Source organism: Vanellus vanellus, assembly GCF_965231255.1.
Source record: "Vanellus vanellus genome assembly, chromosome: 2".
In the NCBI taxonomy this organism is placed as follows: domain Eukaryota; kingdom Metazoa; phylum Chordata; class Aves; order Charadriiformes; family Charadriidae; genus Vanellus; species Vanellus vanellus.
Window position 1 is genome coordinate 146,601,947 of NC_138906.1, and position 23,450 is coordinate 146,625,396.

General features: G+C 36.2%; 1 protein-coding gene across 1 annotated transcript in view; it reads left to right on the forward strand.

The window, feature by feature from the left end:
* VPS13B (vacuolar protein sorting 13 homolog B) overlaps positions 1–23,450 on the forward strand; it is a 499,565-nt gene that overhangs the window by 304,785 nt on the left and 171,330 nt on the right. The gene's annotated exons all lie outside the window — the stretch shown is intronic.

Consider the following 23,450-nt stretch of genomic DNA (forward strand, 5'->3'; position numbering starts at 1 on the left):
ACAGTTTTTCTTTAGAAAATAAGATAATACTAAGGTTTGTGTATTCTTAGGGCAGGCCACACAGCCTGTAGTCAAGGGGAAAAAACCCAGTGGTATATTTTTTACACATAGGCCTAATGTTAGTATTATGAGATTTCTTAATTTACACAGTATTTGGCCTTTTTCACCTGCCCATAATAGACAGTACTATATAGCAAAAATGTGTAACTGGAGCTAATACAAAATGCTTAAAAATCAAGTAGTAAAATGAGCAAACCCACATGGTGTGTAACTTATACATTTTGGTGAAAGATTTCTTAGTAAATATCAACTGAGGTACAAGTAGTACAATATCCAGCTTAAGAGACTCTTAAAAAAAAATCACAGCAGCCTGTTGATTACTGAAGAATTAGCTGCTACAGCATTCTAATAATCCCAACATGTCATCTTCTGTCTTTTTGCAACCTCTCTTCTCCTCTAATTTGTTGCTGCTGCTTTTAATAGAATAAAAGAAAATAAATCATTGCCTGAACCACTGTCTTTACAGTGTTTCTGGAGTGGGGATACAAACTTAATTTGTGGTGTGACTTTGGTTTAAACAGTCTTCTGTTTAGGTCTGAACTACAACCACATGCAATTAATGTAACTTTTGTAGTGTTTCATGAGAAAGAAGAATTTTTGCTTCTCATTTAAAAAGTGTTCTTTTAGGAAAGGCAGAGAAACTTTTTCATGGCTAAAGACTGAATAGAATTCCCAAATATATTTTGAATTTGTCCCATAAATTCATACATGAAAAACTGAATGTGTTTATATATCATCAACAGAATGCCAGTGCATGAAAGGTAAATCTGGTATGGCTGCAGGTTATACTAAATAAACTGGACCACTTCTGACCTGTAAGCTGAAGTGACTCCATGTATGTCTTACGAAAAATAGCTTACTTGCTTAACTTGGAGTGAGACCTAAATTGAAAACGGAATGTTGGAAAAAAAATATGCCCCTAAAGTTTGGGCACAAATATTTTTTCAGGTGATTATTGGAGGTTGGAAAGAAATGTATTGACATAGTAACTTTAGTTTTCTTATACCATATAAAAATTAATCTGAAGATAACCATTTCCTCCAGTAGAAAATGGACTAATTTAGTTTAGACTATTGGTACATGTAGTAAACAAAGATGCATGTACCATAACAGTAAATATAGGGCTCCTGAAAGAAGTACAGTGACACATTTTTAGCTGGTGACAGTAAGAGACAATTTCTCCTTTTCAAATCTTTTTTTCTACTAAATCCTAGGAGTTTGTTTGGTTTAATGATTTCTCATGAATTTCTGATTCTTAAACCCCAGCTAAGGTGTTTTTGTCTTAAAAAAATATTACCAGAATTGTACCCATCAAGAAACTGCCAGTTCTGTGGTGCAGGACTCTTGTAGATATGAGAAGGCCTTGTGCCTGGGAGCAGAATATAGGAGATTTTGGCTAAGGGTGCAAGTGAGGCAGCTGCTTACCCTGGCTTAAGAGAGGGAAGAGCAATTAATTACGACTGTGGAGGAGTCAGACAGTCAGAGTAAATGAAGTTTCTGCTAAGCAGTGGAGAACCATACTTTATTGGTTTTAATTACCTGATCATGTTAAACTTGGGACTGGAGGGGGGGGGGGGGAACTGGCTGCTGCTTGGAGACGACTCAGCATGCTGCAGAAAAACAAGATGATGTGGTCATTTCTTGACTTATGGGATCATGCTGTGTATGTTAGAATTTTTGAAGTGGCCAAATTGATGGTCACATACATTTGACAAAATGGAGAACGGTCTAGCAGTTTGTGGGAGGAAGAGTGCTGAGCTAGGGAAATCACGTTAATGGCCTGATGGAGTGAAAGTCACCCAGTTATTTGGTATCAGAGAAATTACATTGGAGGGAAATTTTATAAATGCTGTAACTACAGGGAAAACAACAAAAAAAAAGCATTTCTCAGTCCTGGGCTTGGTCTTGTTTGGCTCTCTGGTGTCTAGTAAGATAAAAATTCCAACTGAAGTTTTTTTCCTCAAGATCTTCATAAAGGTCTCACACCTTTGGTTTTTTTAGTACCTAACATCAAAGGTATACTTCTGCTACAGTATTACTGTAATGAAATTAAGAACTTCTCTGTGTAGGTGGCATACAGTTACTTTTAGCAGTTGTGTTTGTAGCATGCTTTGTTCACTTTGGAAGACATCAGTTAAGATTTCATATTAGCAGTGAGCACTTCTCTAAAAACTTAAATGCATGTTTTCGTGTGGAATGTGCTAAAGGCAGTTATGTGGCTGCTTCTGTTACAAAAAATCCAAAGGAGGCATAGAATCATGGAATAATTTCAGTTGGAAGGGATCTCTCTAGTTTATCTAGACCAGCCTCCTACTCAAAGCAATTTAGATCAAGTTGCTCAAGTCTTTCTCCAGACAACAAACCTAGCAGATTACTTAGATCTGCTTGATAATCACTTGTCAAAAGAATAGACTTTTGATGGATGTAAAGAATTCTGAGGACACCAGGCCAGAAGATCCTCTTCCATGTATGGAGATGGCTGCAGCAAACAGAGTAGCATCTCCTGGGGTAGCTCAAAAAGCCACATGTCCTTCTTTGTGCGTCTTCATATGTTTTCCCTTTGTCATTTCCTTAGTTCTTTCTCTTTTATTAAAAGTGGCTAATGTAGAATATCAGCATGAATAAATTATAAAGCTTTAAAGAAGTGGAACTAATCAAATGTGTCTGTGGTCGTCTTAGCCAGTTTTCTGCCCAATTATCTGACATTCTGCGAGATAATTTTGTCACCTTTTTAGATTACAACAGTATTTTCCTGTATATACAGACAGTGCTTAGTGCAATTAAGCTAAGCATAGTTGGAATCCTTGGACACTTTTAGTCAGTGGAAACATGACATAAAAAGAACTGAATTAAAAAAAAAGTGTATGTTAGGGGTTTTTAACAATGAATAGTACTAGTTGTGCTAAACTAGCAGCAGAACTGGACAGTGTCAATAGGAAAATGGCTGAGAAAACTTCATCACAAGACCTAGCAATTCTGTTTCTCTGACTAAAATCTATTGGGAAGTAGACACATGGCTCTGCTTAAATATGAAGCAGCATAGAGTTGAAACTGAGATGAGATTTAGTTTTACTTCTGTATTGGGATAAGGGCCCTATTATACCAACTACTGTGCAAATTGTCTGCTCCGTTATAAAGATAATTGCTAATCATCCCCAACATGGTTGTTTTTAGCAAACTCTGAAACATTAAGTAATATACTTTTAGGGAGTATCCACAAGCAGATAGAGTAAAATAATTCTGAGGTAAAATATTGTTAAGACAAAAATGAAGTGGCTGACAAAGCACAGAGAATACGGACTGTTTGGAGGCTATTGTGAAAAAGCCTTGCTTATAAAGTCCAAAATAAATATTACTAAACTATCAAGTTCTGGAAGTTTAGGTGAACAGAATCACAAGCTTTCTTCAGTTTGGCCAATAAAGAATCTAATTGTTCTCCACGCTCTGGATTCATCATTTTTGAGATCCAAGGATTTCATTCATGTCATACATCAAAGCTTAATGGTACAGGTCTGAATGTTCCATGGTCACGTGTAGATCTTTCATAGATCAAAGCATCAAGCTGTCTTTAGACTGTTTTCAATTTGTGAATGTAAATGGAAATTCTTTAAAGACTGCCTCCACCCCCCCCCAAAAAAATTACATGTAAAGAGTTTAATCATGAAAAGGTAACTGTAAATTATTTCATATTTTTTCTTAAAACTTTTCATAAATACAAATTATTATAAATTTATCTAATCTACTGTGTTTTTCACTTCTGTTTTCCACTGGTTTTTAATTCTTAAACATTTAAAAATAACAGAACAATGTTGTTTTTCTTATAAAATATCTGCTATTTATCTTTATTTCAAGGAGCTTTATCTAGAACCTGCTTGCAATAATCATGTAATACCCATAATTGGTTAACAAAAATCCTTCACTTTAAAACAAGGAGTAATAAACAATTTTCTGTGTGCTGGAGTGAGGGGAAGGAAAGAGCGATGCAAGGAGTTTATGCAAGAAACACATACATAGCCAGCAATTTGTGGGGAAATCTGTTTTTTCTTTTAAATGTGGTTTGGAAAATCAAATGCTTTTCAAAACTTTTCAACAGTGCCCACATCTATAAGCATCTTGTCTTTGGAAATATTTTTTTGTTCGGTATTAAATTGCCAAAGGACATATTTATATTCAAAAAAGCACACCTTTAAATTATTGTTACAAAAAGCCTGGATTTTCTATAACCGTAGCAAAAAGGTTTTCCTTTTCAAACCAATTACCAGTTAAAAAAAAAAAATCATCTTTTTGTGAAATAGAGTTACACTAGTGCCATTTTCAGTGCTTTTCTTCCTGTGTCGAGGCAAAAAAAATGTAGCAGTGAATATTTTAAACTTGTTCCTGTACTTTATTTTCTAATTTTTCAGATTTCAAATCAGGATGTCTTTTTTTTTTTTTTTTTTTTTTTTAAACAAGATTCCCCAGATTTTTAACAAGATTAACCCACGCTTTTTTTAACATAAGGACCTTAGGAAAGTCATCTTTATCTTCAATAAGAATCCTATACCTCTCTCTGGAATAGGGCTTCGAAGTAAAGTCTTCTCCTGCTTTGAATTTCTCTCTTCTTCTATCTTTAGTAGAGAGGAAAAAAAAAAAAGTCTGCTTAGACCTCTCGCCCAGTAAAATATTCATATATATGGATAGCATTACATGGAAACACTACTCCTAATTAACATTGGCATGTTTGAGTTTATTGCAGCAGATATTAATTTAAAAACCTCAGTGGAAACTAATTGTAAAATAACAGCTGGAACTGCCCATTTAGTTTCAGAAATGTAGCTGGTTAATTATCTAATACCAAAAGCTATTCAAAGCTAAATTTATATTTGGAATTCAACTTTAAAAATGTTCAGCTTTAACTATCAGTCTTATTTTTACTTGAAGCTTCTTTAACTGTGAGTTTTACTGGAACCTGCAATAATACATAACTAATTTGCCTAAATACATATATTTAAAATAGATTTCCTTATAATGTGACAGTCAAAATAAAATAAATTTTAGAAGAAAAGCATTTCTGCAACTTTATTTTTCTCTTTCATTCATCAGTTTAGTCATTGTGTGTGCGATACACATACCCATTTTATATTTTCTTTTTCTCTTAGTAGCACTGAATTTTTTTAACCGATTCTTAGAATTATTTTTAATTTCTTTGTGCAGAAAAGAAATAGAAAGCAAATTAAAATATGCTTTATAGAAACTTTCCTATCAAAGAGCACTGCCATTATTGTGTCATTTAAGCATCCATTTGTTGTTAATCAGGGCAGCTCTTTTGGAAACCTTATTAAGTATGTTGGGGGGAAAAACAACTGTCAAGAAAATGTCAATAAAGGACAAATTCAAAGGAATAACCAATTCATTCAAATAGAGCAAAGGTGAAATATGTAAAATTGTTAAAGTTATAATTTGAAGTCTCCTAGTTACTCTCAATCAATGCATGTATTAAAAATAGATTTTCATATGAAAAGTAACATCCCCCTCTCGATGATCTATTGTTAATTCGGATGTTTTTAAGAACTTAATATGCATGCTATCTGCAAAGTTTTTCCTTCCTTTCAGTTGAGCGCGCTGCTTCTGACTTGGCTGAGGTATTTGCAGAAATGTGTTCTTCACTCTAGCAGCATCCCAGTCCTCCATGAGGAGGAGGGGAGAGAAGGAATGGAAGTAATTCTCTGGAGACTGAGATGTCTTTCTGTGTGCCCAATAGTCCTGCTCTAGAGGCAGGCAGAGATTTCAAAGAGCATTTTCACAGATCTTTCAAATTCCTTCAAGTTTAACATGGAAGATCATGGGAACTTGCTCACATGTTTGGGAGGGACTCCAGTGGTGAGGCATGATGAGGAGAACCACTCTGAGCCCGGGCACCTTGTGGAGGTGCCTGTTCTTTAGCAGTGCAGGGCAGCGCGGTGGTCTCTGCACTGGTGTACCAGATCCAGATCAATGACTGGCAAGCCATGACTGTCTTGCGCGCGCACTTCAGCAGGCAAATATGATGATAACAACCTCATGCTCCATGTTCAAGCCTTGTTTTGGGTGTTGGCCTCACTCAAGTCCATTTGTAAGTGGTAAAGGAGTTACAGTAGCGTGAAGATCCCAGTCTTGGTGCTTAGGGCATGTAGATGTTCTGGTAAAGCTTTTGAGTTTACAGTGTGGTTATGATTGTTTCATTATTCGGGTATAGCTCATTCTCACTAACACCTGTGTGTGATTTAGAACTAAATTTGGAATAGATTTTCACATTCCCTCTAAACTGGCCTGTGGGTTCAGGTTGTGAAATTCTCAGGTCAGACAGTTTAGCTATGAACTTGGGAGACAGGCATGAGAGAAGCATCCCTTCAAAAAAGGAGTCTACAACGTTTTCAGTAACATATTTTATACAATATACTGTAGCATGTACTGTGTTTCTTTGACTGTTCAGTCAAGATGCCATCATTTAGCAGCTTAAGGTCAGAAGTAAATAGCAGTTGTAAAGTAAAACTTTCACAGGGGCATTGCTTTCTCTGTTGTGCCAGTGCACTACACTTTGTTCTATAAAAAGGTGTCTCAGCTGTGGGTGATCTTAACTACCGAATGTTCTACAAAGTCAAGGCTAAGTTAAAACTCCATGGTCTTCTGATATTTCTTGCTGTCTCAAAAACTGTTTTAACACAGTCAATTAGTATTTGCTATGTGGTATATATGGAGATTGACATGTGACATTCATAGAGCTTCAGTTTTGAAATCTGTGATATGTTTATGGTGACTGAGTGGAGGAGAGATTAGGATTTCCTTTGTACTGGTTGGAGGTGCTGTTTAACGTAGGTTTTTTTCCATTTCCTTTTTTCCAAAAAACTGCAGTTCTGCTGTAATGAAATCTATTATAGTGAAGCCAAACAAAATAAAATCAAACAAATCAAACAAAAGTTGTTTGAATTTTGGTTAGTTTTAATCCTTTAAAACTTTTTTATTACTATTATCATTTTATATACTGAAATGCTTAATATTGCTACTTGTCTCAATATTTCCTAATCTTTAGAGGATAAATACTTGTGCATAGTTTGGGTTTTTTATTGACACCTTAAGTTCTTGTCATCTTCTCCCTAGGAAGAGTCATTTCTTCTCCTTTTTGTTTCATAACCTTTTGCACATTTCAAATGAACCCCTCGGAAATCTCATCTCTGTTTCTCCTCAACCAGCACTGAAACACACCTCCTTCACTGAAGTCACGTTGTGTAACTATTTGTTTTCCTTAACTCTAATAATGGCCCTTCGTCCTGTTTGAAAATATTTTTCAAACTGTTAATTCTTCTGCAAATTAATTCTTGATTTACTACGATGGAGACAAAACATGTCAGATGTTTGAAGAGCTGTTTGAGTAGAGAAGTCTCTCACCCTCCCACAGAAGCAAGTGATGTGCAGACTAGCCATGCCCAATGAAGGGGCTAAAGGAGTCGAGCATGGCCTTTGGGCGACCCAGAGCAGAGTGGATGTAATGTTGATTTTTAATGTTACTTTAGCCGCAGTCTTCTTTTGGCAATGAGTTTTGTGCCCACTTACGTTGCAAATCTAAACTCGAGCTGTTCTAAGACCTACTTCTCTTTGCAGCTCCATGGTGTTGCTGGTTGTACTTGTGCATGGTGAGCTGGCTGAGGGAGCTGAAGGAGCTCAAAAACTCTGGGGGACATGAGGCAATTTTTTTCAGTCAGGTCATTGCCCTGAGCTTATTTATTGTACAGGCATGCAAGGATTAGCCGTAGCAAAAAGGTAGTATTGCAGCAGCCTGGGCTGGGATCAGATTAATCTGCCATCATGCTTCGGGCTTTTGAAACACAGCGTGGAACCTGACACTATGAAATAAGAATTTTAATAAAATTCTCAGATTCAGCATTAACATTATTAAACATAGTGTAACAGTTCAAAAAGGTAAACAAAAAAAGGCACAGAGGCAAAAAAAAAAGACTTTAAATACCAGTTAAAAATCCCAGGTTACCTTTCACAGTTTACATACTCAGCGACTTGAATCCAATGAAAAATTTTGCGGATAAGCAGTAAAACTGGAAAATAAAAGGAAATCTGAAAGCTAGAGTTATTTTTTTATGTGACTGGTGTTGTATGTTTTATATTATAAAGCAACATTATTGAAGTTTTTACATTTCTTTTAAGTTAGCTCCCTTTAATCTTTCTTTTTCTCTAACCAAGTAGCTTTATGTTTTGCCTGTTATTGTAAAATACTAGGGGGAATGAGGAGAGGTGTTTGAGTTTCTGTTACTGTGGGAGAAAAACATTAGTTGGTCCTTATGAATTAATGCCATTTTAAGATCTGGAGTGGTCCCCCTATACAAGTTACGTAAGTAAAGTTCAGTTACTTTCCACAAAACTCCTTACAGTTTTTTCCCTGGGTTTCTTTCCTTTAGTGATTCTTAACATATATGATTGAATCCGCATATCAAGGTTACTTTCCTGTCTTATATAATGAAAACTAACATCCAAAAGTCTTGGCTGTGATAAATAATTTATTGTAAAATAATTCAGGAAACCTTTTAAAAACTTATTATTCTATACAGTTTTCTTAACTGTTTGTGAGTAAATATAATTTCCATCAGATTTGGTTTCAATAAATGTTTTGTTTGTTGCAAAGTATTTTCCAGTAATATATAAACCAGACTCTTTTCTTTGTAGTATTTTTAATTATAACAGGATCTCAAGTTAAATATAATGCAAATTGTGTGCTTCTGTTACTGGGAAAACCATATCCCATTTGTAATGAGACATTTGTTAACTTCTGTATACAGATTGCGGTTCATTCCATAAATATTTGTGGGTTCTCTGATGTCCCTCACAGGGTTTTATCTATGACAAATTCATACCACAGTTCTTAAACTACTTTTTGGATAGAAGTTTTCTTTCTTCTGCAAAACCGTTTGCCAATGTCTTTCTTTTTCCATTTAATGTTTTTAAGTATTTCTACTTTGGTTTTTGATTATTTAACAAAAAGGATTATCAGAAATATACAGAATGATTACATATTATTTGAGCAAATTACTCTATGGGATACTATTCAAAGCTCCCATGGCAAAATTAAATCCTTGTTACTCTTATTCTGAACAACTCAAAGCGTATTGTTAAAGTGCATATCGTTCCTCACCCTTACTGATTTTCCAAGATAGCTTAGTGCTCAACTACCTTAAGTACAGTTCTAGCTCTTACTGTGCACACTTTGTCTTCTATTATTGCTATTAAACCTGATTATGTTGCAGTAAAAAAACGATTTAGAAGTTATATACAGTGTTTTTGTTGCATTTCAGAAGCTACTCTTTTTTTTTTTTTTTGTCCTTAAAGGTATAAATCCATCCCCGCGCCTTTTTTTTTTTAGGACTGATTCATATTCTTAGGGGTTTATTAGTTGTAGGACACAAAGATAAATGTAGCATTCTTCATCCTCTCAAAACATTTTTCATGCCCTCTGATGCTTTTGGTTGTTAGGGTGGGTTTTTTTTTTCTGTAAGAAGGCAATGGCTAACACTGGTATGTTAACAGCTAACACAAGTGCATGTTGAGAGTAATAAAATGCAGAGATATTATCAAGCATGTCCATTGAGTTCAATGTCAATGATTGGCATAAATCACGGATTCTCCATTTTTCTGGCATGATAGTGTACGCTCTCCAGCCATAAAGAGTAAACAGGTGTGGAGGTGATACCAATAGAATGTGGGAGTATCTATATATAGATATATCCTGTACTTGCAGGATAGGAACAGAACAGATTTGAACTCTTCCTGGTTACCCAAGCTATTTAACAATTGAGTAGTATAATTTAATGTTTGTATGGGACAGTTTTTCAAGGAACAGGGAGAAACTTGCAGATTAGCAAATCCAGCTGCAAAGCAAATCTGAAATTTTTCTGTTTCCCAGTTTAAGGTTGGGTGTGTGTATATATATGTGTATATATATTCAAGAAAAAAATATCAGAGGAATGCAGTTCTCTGGTAGGTGTTCATTCAGACACTTTTTCAATAGTCCTTATTCTTCAGACAGCTTGCAATGGACGATTTTCCATTTTCTTGGCGTAATAAAAAAACGCCTGATATATTACGTAACTGCAAGTGTTGTAGAAGTTGCTTTCTAAAAATAATTTTTAAAATCTACATATTGTATTCTCCACACATTGCAGTTTCTAAAAAATTTAAGCAACTGTATTTACTAAACTGGACTCAAACGAACTACAGATGATAGAATTTGCTGTTTCCCAAATGGGCAGTGTAGTGGGCTGGGTATTTTTTTGTGTGTGTGCTTGTATCTGTGTTCTAAAACTCCACGTTTTCTTCATTAGCACCATTATTTATATGTTTTGGGTGCCTCATGGAATCAGTTGAATTACCTGACATTGGAATCTGTAGTCTTCCTGGTCAATGCTGTGAATAAACAGGGATATTTTGAGTAGATGAGGATGATTCTTGCCTGATACTGCCCTCTTAAGTGGAGCCTACTTAAAACCTCTGTTAAAAAACATCTCTAACAAGCTTTATATACATCCTGGATAGTAGGCTTTAACTGATTTAGTATGAAGGCTTTATATTTAATGTTTACAAAAGCAATGGTGTATTCTGTGGCTTCCTATGGCAGGATGTAGGTTTCTAAGAATATGTTGTCTCCTGCTGCCAAAAGCCACCTCAGCAACAGTTTATAATGAATGAGAATCCTCTTGAGTTTGGGCTCTGCTTGTTTTTGTCATGTTCTTTACCTGTTCTCTCTGGTTCTCTAAGATTTTTATGTATTTTATATTTTTGCCATAAAGATGAGTTTTGAGGTCAGCTTCCTAATAGGTTTAATTTGTTCTGGTTTTCACCTTTTAAAGCATAACCATTTTAAAGTAGCACGTCTGTGCGCATGTAAAAGTTTATATTCAAAAAGTTCAATATATTGGTATCATAGTTTAAGATTTAGCAGTAGTATGCTTTTTTAAAAAAAAGCTACCAATTTATTTTTCATCGTAGTAGAAACAAAAAACTACAGTCACTTCACTCTGAAATAACTATTTGTAAATTTAAGTTGCAGTAATTGTATTTAATGACATGGAGGAATTAGTGGGTTTAAAATTGTAAGAATGGGATTTAAAATGTGTGGCTTATAGTTGTAGCTTTGTTACAAATTTGAAAGTGAGAATCTATGTATCAGAATTTCATTTGTAAACTGCCCTTTCAAGCAGATCTGTCTTGAAGTTTTGCTGAATCCTTCTACGTCTTCTGGATGTTTCTCTAAATTAGTAAGGGTGTCTGGAAAAAAAATTAGTCCTTTGCACAAGTCCTTCTTGTGCAAAATACTTTTCTCAATAGCTTTAGTCCTTCCTAGATTTCTCTGTGGAAGTTTACAACCTTTGTCAAAGTTGTTAATTCTTGAAAACTTTCTCTAACGGTTTTAAGTTGAGGAGAATGTGCTTGACCTTTAGGTGTGATTCCATTAGTCATTCTTTGAGAAAGACTGAAAACGATAGTAAAGAGGAGATGAGGTCTCTAGTAATAACATACCTAAAAGCTTTACCTTAAGTCCCTAAAAGAACTGGTGAAATACCATCAAAAGCTGGATCGTTATTTCCACAATCAAAGTATGTTGTAGTGGACCACTTCTTTCCTCGCATCAGTCTTCCTGCAAAGCCAGAACAAATCAGAAAATGCTGGTGGCAAAGTGGTTTGTTCAGGAGGATATTTTACTTTCATAGTGGAAGAGATGGATGTTCAAAAGCTTTTTCTGAGAGTAAAAAAACCCTATAACAGATCTTAGGAAAGCCAGAAGGTTTTGGGACTATGCTTCATCTGGCTCTCAAGGAGTTGCCAAGAAACCTGTAAAAATCCAATAAGGAATAATACAAGACAAAGGAGTTTGTGGGCACTCTGTATTTGGTTATGTTCAAGAATAATTCTCTAAGCAAAGAAAGGTGAAAACTTAGCAGATGAATTACATTTTGTCCTGTGTTTTGATAGCACCACCTTGATTTTTCAAGTCCTCATATTTTATAAAAAGCAGACAGGAGAAACACCAGTTTGAACAATTGTGTTTCAGCTCTTCATTACTTTAAGAATTAACGTGAGCATGCCTGCCTTTTAAGGCAGTGAACTGGAAATGCTTGTTAGCACATAGTTGATACTAAATGTCCTCTAGAAAGAACAAAACATGGAAGTGGAAGAATCATTTTCTATATAACTGAGGTCTTGCCTGTTGGTTAGCTTCTGTTTGTGTAGCAATGGTTTCTGCCCACAGGCATGTGAACACAAAGGTGTAATTCTCTCAGGAAGCTAAAAGTGGTAGAACCCTGATATTTTGTGTGCACTGATGATGTTACATTGACCTTTCTGAACTTGGGACTTATTCGTTATGGAGGACATAACTGAAGAAAAATTGAATTTAAATCACCAAGGGAAGAGTTCAGAGTTACAGGTACAAACATTCAAGATGTGCTTTCAGGAAAATCAATAATTTTTTTTAAAAAGAGGAAGGACTGGGAAGAGTGGGAGTACACCAAATTCCTTGCCTGAAAATACAATACAGTAGATGCAATTATTATGCAGACATGCATCGTGTCTGAAGAAGAGACTGACAATTATTAAAGAAAATTGACATTCACATACGCATCAGTATCTTGAAAAACCAGTTGATTTGCAACCTAAATTAGGAGGAAAATGGGAAAAGAATGAATGTCTGTAAAAATACTGTTTTGTCATGAAAAAAAATTCAACATTCAGGCAAGTCTGGATTTCTCAAGTGGGCTAATTGTGTTTTCAGCAGGAAATTTATAAGCTTCTCAAATGGGTAATTGAACAGTGACTTGCTCTTTGCTGTGTGTAGGTGACTTTACTTCCTTTTCTAAAGTTGTCTTGACAACTCTTAATTTTCCATGTTCCACTGCAAAAGGATCATTTCAGCAGTCTGAGCTTGCCCCTATGTTCAGGATTAAAGGGTCATCTTTCCATCCAGCCTGTCTTGGTTAGATTCCTGGGGCAACTTGAGTCTTACATTTGATGCTAATAAATCTAGACGAGTCTACATATTAGGATCATACAATATGTATTTATTGCGTTTCAGAATGGACAAGCAAGAACCAGGCTGGTTTCAACAGACTAGCAGAGGCTAATTGACTACAATTTCATAACCTGTGAGCTGGGACAGGTCTGGTTGAACCTAAATATTTCACTATCCTCCAATAGTTTTTGTGTCCTAAAACTATTTTAAATAAGGTGAATCCCTGCATTTCTGCTGAATTCCAATTGTTCTAAAGAGATCCAAAGGTACGCTGTAGATAAGTTCAAGAGAATATCCAATAAAAAAATAGCATGCCTTAATCATATCATATAGCCTTAAAACACAAAAAAGGTAAAGATTCAAGTACTCCTATACAGCTCATAATGTGTATGAAAGGTGCCATTCTTTGTGTTTTGCAGGGAATGCTTCATGATCAGATTTGTATAGATGGCTCTGGTTTATTTTCCAACCTGATTAGAAGAAACTTGAAACTATATTGCCTCTCTTGTCAAATCATAATCTTTTCTTTCAGTACACACAAGATAAATTTTAATTCTCTGGGGAAATGTGAAATACATATTATTCAATAAATCTTTTATTTTGATATGATTATGAATAATTTCTGCCTTTTTAAGTCCTAAGCGTCACTGAGAATAAGTTAAGAAATTTATCTGCATCCTTTCTCTTTCTTTTTTTCCCCCCTCTTCAAAAGTGTATTTAGAAGTAAACTCCCTTTCAATATATCTTGTTAGGCATAGATTCATATTGAATTTGGAAGTCACATCGACAATATTTTAATGGGGTTTTAAGGTAGACAAAATGCTGGGTTTAACATGAAAGGTAATATATTTCATAATTAATATGGAATTAGTTTTCTATCAGGACAGTTTCCCAGTGATATTTAAATGGAAAAAAAACAGTACAAGGACTTCAGAAAAGAAGACTGAAATGAGATGATTGTGAATACTTTGTTAATGACATATTTTACAATATCATATACAGTATTTTAAAAGTAGTTCCAGCTTTCCATTAGGAATGCAATGATTCTGCAATAAAAAAAAAGAAAATACAAGTGGCATCTTGAGAAACTAATTTAATCAGTGTGAAAGGTAAATGTGAATTGACTTGGAAAGTTAAATATTTGTGTTTTAGAATGGTTTCTTGTTGTATTATCTATGCTATAAACATCACCTATTACCTTATACACATGCTGAAAATATGGATCAGTACACATTTTTTAATATAAAGGAAGAACTGGTATTTATTTATTTCTAACATTCTGTTCTACTTTGCATAGAATTTGATTGATGTCTAGGTGTGAGTTTGATAAACTGACACAACAGTGAAAAGAAATCCTGTCCTATGTCAGCTTATCAAACGCACTGTGGACAGTATATCTTCTGGCTCGTACTGCACCATTTACAGAAACTTCATGCACCAAATATGAAGACTGTGTTCAGTGAAACTCAACCTCGGTATTTCCAGGTGAATTTATAGACCATCTGAAAAGACTGAGGTATCGTACTGCTAAACTAGGTGAATTGACTAAAACAAAGTAAAGTACAAGATAAAAGCAATGGGAAAATCACAAGATTATTTACCTTAGCTATGTGGTAAACCAAGTACACATGAAATATTTGAAAAATCAAAATTAAAAACCTTTTTACTGCCAAACAGCATTAGGTTTTGAGTTAAAATTATTTCTACCATGAAACAAAAGCATAAAAGTATTTGGGTTGTATTGTACTTTGGTGCTTTTGTTAACCCCCACCCCAGACTTCCGCTCCACCCTCTTAAACTCTTCAAGTTCTCTCCTTGCTAACTCTATTTAGAGAAACTCTATTGCACTTGATTTTTCTAGAAACATTTGGCATCAAAAAATACCATACAGACCTTCCTTTGGAACTGTGCGTACTTATCATTTATACAGTCTGTCAAGTGTATATTTATACTATGCTCCCTGAATTTTGGTGAATGCTTCAAAACTATAATGAGATTCTCAAACTGTCTAAACATTAAACAGTATAAAAATGAAAAACTGATCTTTAAAAGTTCAGACTTGCTCATGCTGTTATTTTTGCTGAGGAATTTAAACAATAAAATTACAAAAGCAATTAAAGAGATGACATCTAAATCCACAGCTGCAAACTTCAGCTTTGTTTCATTTTATGCTTGTTTTTTTTTGAGAGAGACTGAAATTGCTTTATAGTTTACCATACCATACCTTAATCGTCACAGGATCATTCATACTGTGTTCCAGATACGACTCTAGAAAACAACTGCACTGCAGAAGTTCTTCAGCTTCTTTGAAGGCAATTACTGTACCAGAGCCTTTGGAACAAGGGGCTACTTCTAAATGTCTGGTCACCTCACAGGATATGTAGAGCATTTCCTGCCTGTAGGACTAAAGGAAGGAAGCACAAGGCCAAAATGTTTGATGTGTGATCTACTGTAATTCCTTTCATGTGTTTAGTAGCTTTTATATGATCAATGCACTGCTACCAATCCTGACCTTAGTGTAGTCCAGTTCACTAAAATCTGACCTTCCTAAATGGATTGCAAATGGGATTATAGTAGCACCCACCTGGCACCACCACTGTACTTGATGGGCGTGAGGGGGTGGTGTTAATTTTTTCTTCTGAATATGTACCTACTGGGTTTCAAAATTAAAATATTTAAGTAGTTACATAAATAGTATCTTGATAAAAAATTGCAGCAGTTAATTTTTATACATATTTTTATATATTTGCGTTCTTATAGCACTGTATATCCAATGATCTCAAAATGTTTTCTATGCTATTAATTAATTATAGTCACAACATCAGTTTGGCATTATGCCTACAGTATATGTGAGTCAACTGTTGAAGAGGTTAATTTTGTTGCTTAGAGTCACATAATAAGCTAGTTGAGAGAGAATAGGAACGAAATCTGCCTCTCCTATTTTCCTTTGGCATATTCTAGCCTTGCAGAGGGGGAAGCATGTCCTGCAGGCCCGCAGGAGGCCTGCCCAAGCAGTATCCCTGGTCTTAGACCCTCTTGTGCACAACATGTGAAGACCTGGCAGACTTAAGTCTTCTGTGTCTCCATGCGTCCAGTTAGGTTTGTCACCTCAAGCTCTAACCACGACAGAGTCTTCTGTTCCTTTTGAGAGGGTATCAGCCACACATGCCAAGTAGGCACAAACCATTGAATCCAATTCTCCTGATTTCTTCTTCTGTGTGTTCAAATCCAAATCTCTCCTCTCTTGCATTATGAAAGCTCAATGAAAATCAGTCCTTTTTAAAATTATTTCAGATGGAAGTAAATAGCTATATAACTCAGTAATTGCAATTGATGAAACTGGTCAAGTAAAAGATACAAAGTAGTTAGCTAAAGGAAAAGTGATTGTGATTTTACAGTCTTTCATCTCTGACCAATTTGTTTAAGAACTGAGATTTTTGTCTCTGCTGACTATTTTTAAGAAAAAGCTAACAAAGTAAATGTAAGGGAAGACCTGTGCAAGAAAAAGCTGTGCTGAAAAGTATTAGTAAACAGAAAATAGTGTCTTTTGGTAAGATTTTTTTGGAAAAACTTAAGTAGTTTGATTATTGCTATTATTATTTTCCCTGGAAGAGTTATTGCTGCACAACTGGGAAAGTCTAGAAGCAGAGACAGGGGATAAGTCTGTATTTCTATCTATCCTATCTACCTTTGTTTCAAATGTGACTGTTAATACCTAGCTTGGAGATACCTAAGAGAAATAGTTGTAGGTAGAGCAGTGTGATGGCTTTGCTGAAGATCTTGAATACCTTCTCTTAATGCTATTCTCTGTTTGCCAGGAACCGAGGTCTTCATAGTAATAGATTCTGTGCTGTGCTTGAAGTGTCTAGAAGCTCAGAGTGTCTTGAAATAGCAGTAGATCAAACTCCTTTTCAAGGCTGAAGTTTCTAAACATGTATTTAACATGTCCTTATGTGTTCCAGACTCTGACACTGAGGAGACTAAAAGATGTGTAATGACACTCACCTAAATCTTGGTACTCTTTTATTTAATGGTCTGTTCTGGGTGATCGTGAGGTAGATGATTTGTTCTGTACATTCAATTGTCTTTTGTTTTGATTTTTTCCACCAAGCACTTTGACATTCATGTTTTGAATGATGTCTTAGTGTACACTAATCCACAGTTGAATCATTTTTTTTTATTATTTGAAAGTACTGCGTTCCATAATTTCTCCAATATGCTTATCCTTGTGTCACCTAAAGATCTTTATAGCTACTTGGTGTCTCATCCTCTTCTTTAGCTTTTTTACACTTATACCCGTTCCTCTCTTTGTGATGATACTCATCTGTAGGCATACCAAACAAAAAAGGAACCAGTGGCTGAGAGACACAAGTCAGATATTTATCCAATGTTAGCTTGAAATAGAGGAAAATTACCTGTTACTCTTGTGCTGTTGCTTCACTATATCAGTTGTTTGAAGCAGTCAAGCACAATCAAAAGAAATTTTTATATATGTTTCAGTCAGTGTTTGTATGTTTTGTATTTTTTTTTTACGTACTAATTGCACAAGTAATCTACCTTTAAGTAGATTTATGTCTGTTCACAGAAGCTATAAACACTGCAAATCATTCTGGAGTTAGAAGTGTGACTATTGATGACTACAAAACATGTTCAGTTAGAATTCAATTATTAACTTCTTTCTCTGCGTTAGTAATGGGATGTATTTGTCCACCACGTAAATATTTAGAAGTGGTCAGTCATTTTTATTTTGCTCCTGGAGCTAGCACTGACGTTTTCTTTTTATAAGTGTCTTCCACACCTGAAGATGAACCCAGGTACCTTAACTTACAGGACACACACCATGTAGTGTCTTCTGTAGATAATGCTGAGGTATCTGGCTGTGCAGAACACAACATGAGAGCTAATCAGGGGGAATGTAGTTTTCATTCATTTCAGATTCCTTTAAAGATTAAATGTAATGTTAAAATGAAAAGTGAAGTGAGTATAGATGTATGAACGAAATAATATCATTTGCTAATCAGTAAAGCGTTAAACAAAGGATCCTTGCTGTACTCAATTTATATTTGTATGTAGTCAAAATTTGCTGGTATCCGATCCAGAGTATGCTGCCAGCAAGCGTGGAGATGGGGCAGTAGTTGAGTTCTTCTGAGGCTGAGCTGGAGAGGGGAGAGGGAGCAGCTGCCGGCAAAGCCAGGCATATGCGGCATAGTTCCTGGGGAAACAAGGCAGAAGCAGTGTGATTTGGAGTTTGTTGCTGACAGCATTTGACAGCCTGCTGTACTAAAATAAACTCTTTCCAACATCCCAGCAGTCATAAAACACTATGTTTATTAAACCTCAAATAAGTCCTCCCTATGGACAAATGACAGGGTGGGGAAGCAAAGCTGAGGTTACCCTTTGGGGAAGATACAAAGCTCAGTCAGTATGGCAGAATGTGTACCCAGGATCATGTACAAAATTTTAGAAATTTGTCAGGACCTTTCCTTCTTGCCTAAGGATGTCTCCTCCTCTCTTCTGGCAATACTAGAATTTTCTCACCTGCTGCTTTTCTTTAATTTCAGTATTAGTGCCCCAATCCCATCTTTCTTCTCCATCTTGCCCACTTCTGTGCCCTCCCTTTTTTTTCCTCCTTAACTTCTCATTCATCTTTCGGTCTTCCTCACAAGTACATGTTTTAATCTCTTCAAACTTAGGCAAATCCAAGTCTTCCATCATAAATTGTCATGCTACAGGATTTCTTTTATTTCTGTTCAAAGATCATGTCTATGTATGTTCTGTGATGTTGGGGAAGTTCTGTTTCTCTCCCAGTAGCTCAACCGTTAGCTTCTTTCCCATGACAAAGAGGCATCTACTTGCTACAATTTAAAAGAAAAAAAAAAAAAAAAAAAGAGAAAAAAAAAAAAAGAAAAAAAAACAGTTACCTTTCTTTGGAAAGCTGATTCCTATCTGGGGTTTTACTGATAGAAGCTCAGAATTTTCAAAGGCCAGTTCTGTTATCACAGATGCTCTAGCTCTACCACATTTTTGTTCTGTGCCCTTCTTAGGCATCTCACACCCAGTGGAGCTGTGGACTGTTGCTTCCCTAAGAAACAGTTGTTTCAATTTCCCATTTTTGGTATAACTTATTCGATGGCCTTGTTGAGGAGAATAAGTCAGGAAAATTTATTGAATAGAATCGGGAAAAAGGCAGTTAAAGAGCATTAGGTCAGTGATAAATATTGCTGTGATTTCTACACTAGTTCAGTCACGTCTCATTTGTAGGTGATGGGCTTTCAGACTACATTTGGGTCAGGACACCACAAGCTTAAGCAGAAGAGGAAGTGGTCCTCTTGCATAGCATCTGTATCCACGGTGCCACTGGTTTTGCCCCTGTAAAGTAAAAGATATATATTCATCCAAGCTTACTGTCCGTTTCCTTTTTAAATTAGAATAGGAAGAATCTTCTACCACCAGACAAAACGTTTAATAATTGAAATTTGGATAAATAGGTTTAACATCTCTGTACCTGGAAGCAGAAGTCAGTGCACACGGAGATCTAGTAAGCGCTAACAAAAATTAGCCGTTGTGTGTAAAGTCTGTGAATATTTCTTAATCGTTACATAATTTATAGTCTTTAAATGCCATTTTCCTGGCTTGTTTAGCTTTTTGTAGGTCTCAGATGAGCTATAAGTGAATAGATTTAACTTCTTTACAGTGGGTCTCAGAATTATGCCTATTCAGCAGCATGTCGTAACTGGTTCAACATGAGCTGTTTCTTATATAAACATAGAAAAAGCCTGACCCAGACTAAATCAATTTTAAAAAGAAAAACATTAAAGCTGTGTTTCCTGTTACACACTTATGGTTGTCTTTGGTTGCTTATGATCTTACTGTATTATTGACCAACTGTTGTATTCTATACCACCTGCCAAAAGGTTCAGATAGGATAGTGAAGTAGGAAAATGGTTGACATGGAAAACCAGAAATGAGTGCTTGTGTAAATACCTGTATGTATATAATTTATTTGGGAAAAGGCTATATTTTGATCCTTGTGTAAAACTGGCAGAACGTACTTTTTGAAAGCAATAACCAGCTTAATTGAAACATCAAGGCATTAATAACTAGTCCTCGTATTTTACATGTATGTGTAAAATATGTTTTTCTTGAAATGGGTAATCTGTAGAAACACAATTTGTTTGCTTGGATTTCAAAGGTGCATCTAAAGGATCAGAGGAATAGTTTTGTATTACATATAGGAAATTGTTAATAGTAGGAACAGAATTAAAATGCACATTTTATATCAGTTTGAAAGTATTAGCCTGTGATACCCAAAGTAGTACAAATATTATCCAGTCCTTCAAATTTTACAAAATTAATTGGATCAAATAAAAAAAGATCCAATGGACAAATATGATACCAGCAGTGCAATGCACTAGTACCTTGTGTCTGGATAGTACCTCTGTGTATTTTGCTGCACCTAAAAATGTGTGCCGAAGAGTGATTCCATTGGGGTTTATATTTAAATAAGTAAATTTATGAGGGGAAGAAAGCCATTGTCACAGGGTTTCAGATTGGCACATACAGCCACATTTTCCTCTAGGAATTTGGTTCACAAGGTCATGGTTGTGCTGAACAAGCATAAGGAATATAGTGCTGGGTGCAGCTTAATGCAAGTTATCAAGCTGCTCGTAAAAGAACAAATGAAAAATATTTTTTACTGTGAAGTACAGGAGAGAAGGATTCTCTAACCATGACAGCAGGTGAAATTAGTATCATATTATGTATTTTATATCCTTAAGCAGATTTCATAAAATATGTAACTTGGTGCTTTATTTTCAGTAGTATTTCACAAAATATATATTCCAATATTTACTTGCATTAGACAAAGTATTGTATGAGCCAGTGTCTATTTACATAATCTACCATGGTTTTTTTTAAAAAGAAAAAAAAACACAAAACAAAACAGAACTGCTTTCATATTGATGAAACGGTGGCTAGAAAGAATAATAAATCTCCTATATTTGAGATGTAAACGCTGGGTAAGGGAAACTAGCTGTCAGTCACCAAGGGGAGTTGCTGTGGAGCTTGGCCCAGCCTGCCAAAAAGTGGCAGATCTCAGTGTATGGGGGCTTTTCCTGAGGCAGGGAAAGGCTGGGACAGCAGAGAGAACGGTGAGGAGCTGGCAGCTCTCATGGGAGACGCTGAGGAGGCCTGGGCATTGCTGGAGCAGCTGCGACCTCCCCCATGCCTATGAAAAGTAGCCTGGGGAGCACAAGAGACCGGGAGTCCTGCCAACAGGGCATGGCTTGGTGCAGTAGTTTGTGCGGCAGTTCACATGGAAAGGTGCGTAGGAAGGGCATAGTGACGCTACCAGCTCAAGAGATGAGTTCTATTGATGGTCATCACCTTCTCAGAAGGAGCTTAACTATGGTATCCACGTGGCAGAAGGTCATGCCCTCTGCACTCGGCGAAATGGATGTGGCATCCCAGGCAGAGCTGCACGAAAACATGCAGCCGTCCAGGCCTCGGGCTGCAGGGAGTGCCAGAGCCTTTTGCTGGTAACAGATGGCAGTAGCGAGAACAGCTGTGTGAGGTGTGACCAGGTGGACGATTTGCTCAGTCTGGTGGCAGAGCTACGAGAGGAAGTGGCAAGGTTAAGGAGCATCAGGAAACCTGAAAAAGAGAAAGACTGGTGAAACCATGCTCTACCCTGACGGAGAAAGAAACAGGAACAGCCACCAGAAAAAAAACAGGATCAAGGGGGTCCTGTATCTCCCCCCCACCAGGCTGAAAGCAGTAACTTAAAGGAGAGGAGTGAATGGAGGCAAGTCAACACTCAGGGTGGCAGGCGAACCCCCTCCTTGCCCACCCCAACTTCCCAGGTGCCTCTGTACAACAGGTATGAGGAAGACCTTATTGCGGCCTTCCAGTACTTAAAGGGGGCTTGTAAGAAAGATGGGGACAAATGCTTTAGCAGGGCATGTTGCAATAGGACAAAGGGTAATGGCTTTAAACTAAAAGAGGGAAGATTTAGATTAGATAGAAGGAAGAAATTTTTTACAATGAGGGTGGTGAAACACTGGTACAGGTTGCCCAGAGAGGTGGTAGGTGCCCCATCCCTGGAAACGTTCAAGATCAGGTTGGATGGGGCTCTGAGCAACCTGCTCTAGTTGAAGATGTCCCTGCTCATTGCAGGAGAGGTTGGACTACATGACCTTTAAAGGTTCCATCCAACCCAAACTATTCTGTGATTCTAATAAGAGACACAACTGTTGTGGTTAGATCTCTCTATGTGGAAAGTTGACAAACACATTCTTGAGTTTTAAGAAACCACATTTAATTTTGAAATACCACTACTGACATAACAGATTTTCAGTGTATTTCTGCTAAGCATTTAAGAAAGTTATAGGGCTACGGAACAATGCCATCACACTGCCTCACCAGGAGTGACTTGATCAAACTGGCTTTCCTGCCATTCACATACCTCTGTGGGTAGATACAATTAATTACTTAATTTTCTTGACTGCTAACATGCTCTGTTGGTGACAATGGCAACGGTATTAGCAGTTTCAACTGTGTTTGGATTTGGGCAGCCTTGGGATTGCACTTTGAAATAGGTTGCATAGCTATAGATTGCATACCTGTACTTAGATGCATCATAGGTTGAGATGTGCTGCTTTAATCCTTATTTATTTTTAGATTGTTAGCATCATGATTAAACAAATTGCAGAATTATTAAGTTCTCTGTGGAGACAGCGGTTATATACTAAATGACAACAACCTAGAACGGAAGTGTAGATTGGATGGCATATGCAAATAAGAAGCTTAAGCTTCAGCTCAGATGTATGAAATCAATAAAAATAGACTACAATTTAACATGATCATAGATTCAAAGCAAAAAAAATTAAGATCCCCTTCCTCCCTTTACTGGCTTGTTTTGAAAAACAGTGATAAGTTCAATTGTGCATTTTTATTATAGTATCAAATGAGCAGTGTGCATAAAGCTGTATTGTTCCTAGTGTTGAAAGGGCAAGATAATTTTTTGGAAGATTTACTAGTGCTTATTAGCAGAAGACAAACAGTAGTAGGAAACTCCTCTGATACTGGTCGCTGGTAAAACCGAATGGTCTTAGCAGCCTCCACCCATCCATTAGCTCTTGAATGTTCTGTCAAAGTCGGGTGTGACTGTTTCCCAAGCTCAGCTCAAGATTGAAATACTCCGTGAAATCTAGTGTGGTAGAATTTAGGAGAATCCACAAGTAATGTGGTTCACTCAAAAATGTTTTTTCTCATATTTCAGAAGAATTTTAATAACAAAGCACTGTAGTGAAATTCCATGTTAAAAAGTTTGTTTTTTCCATCATCTTGGAATGCTCTTTCTAAT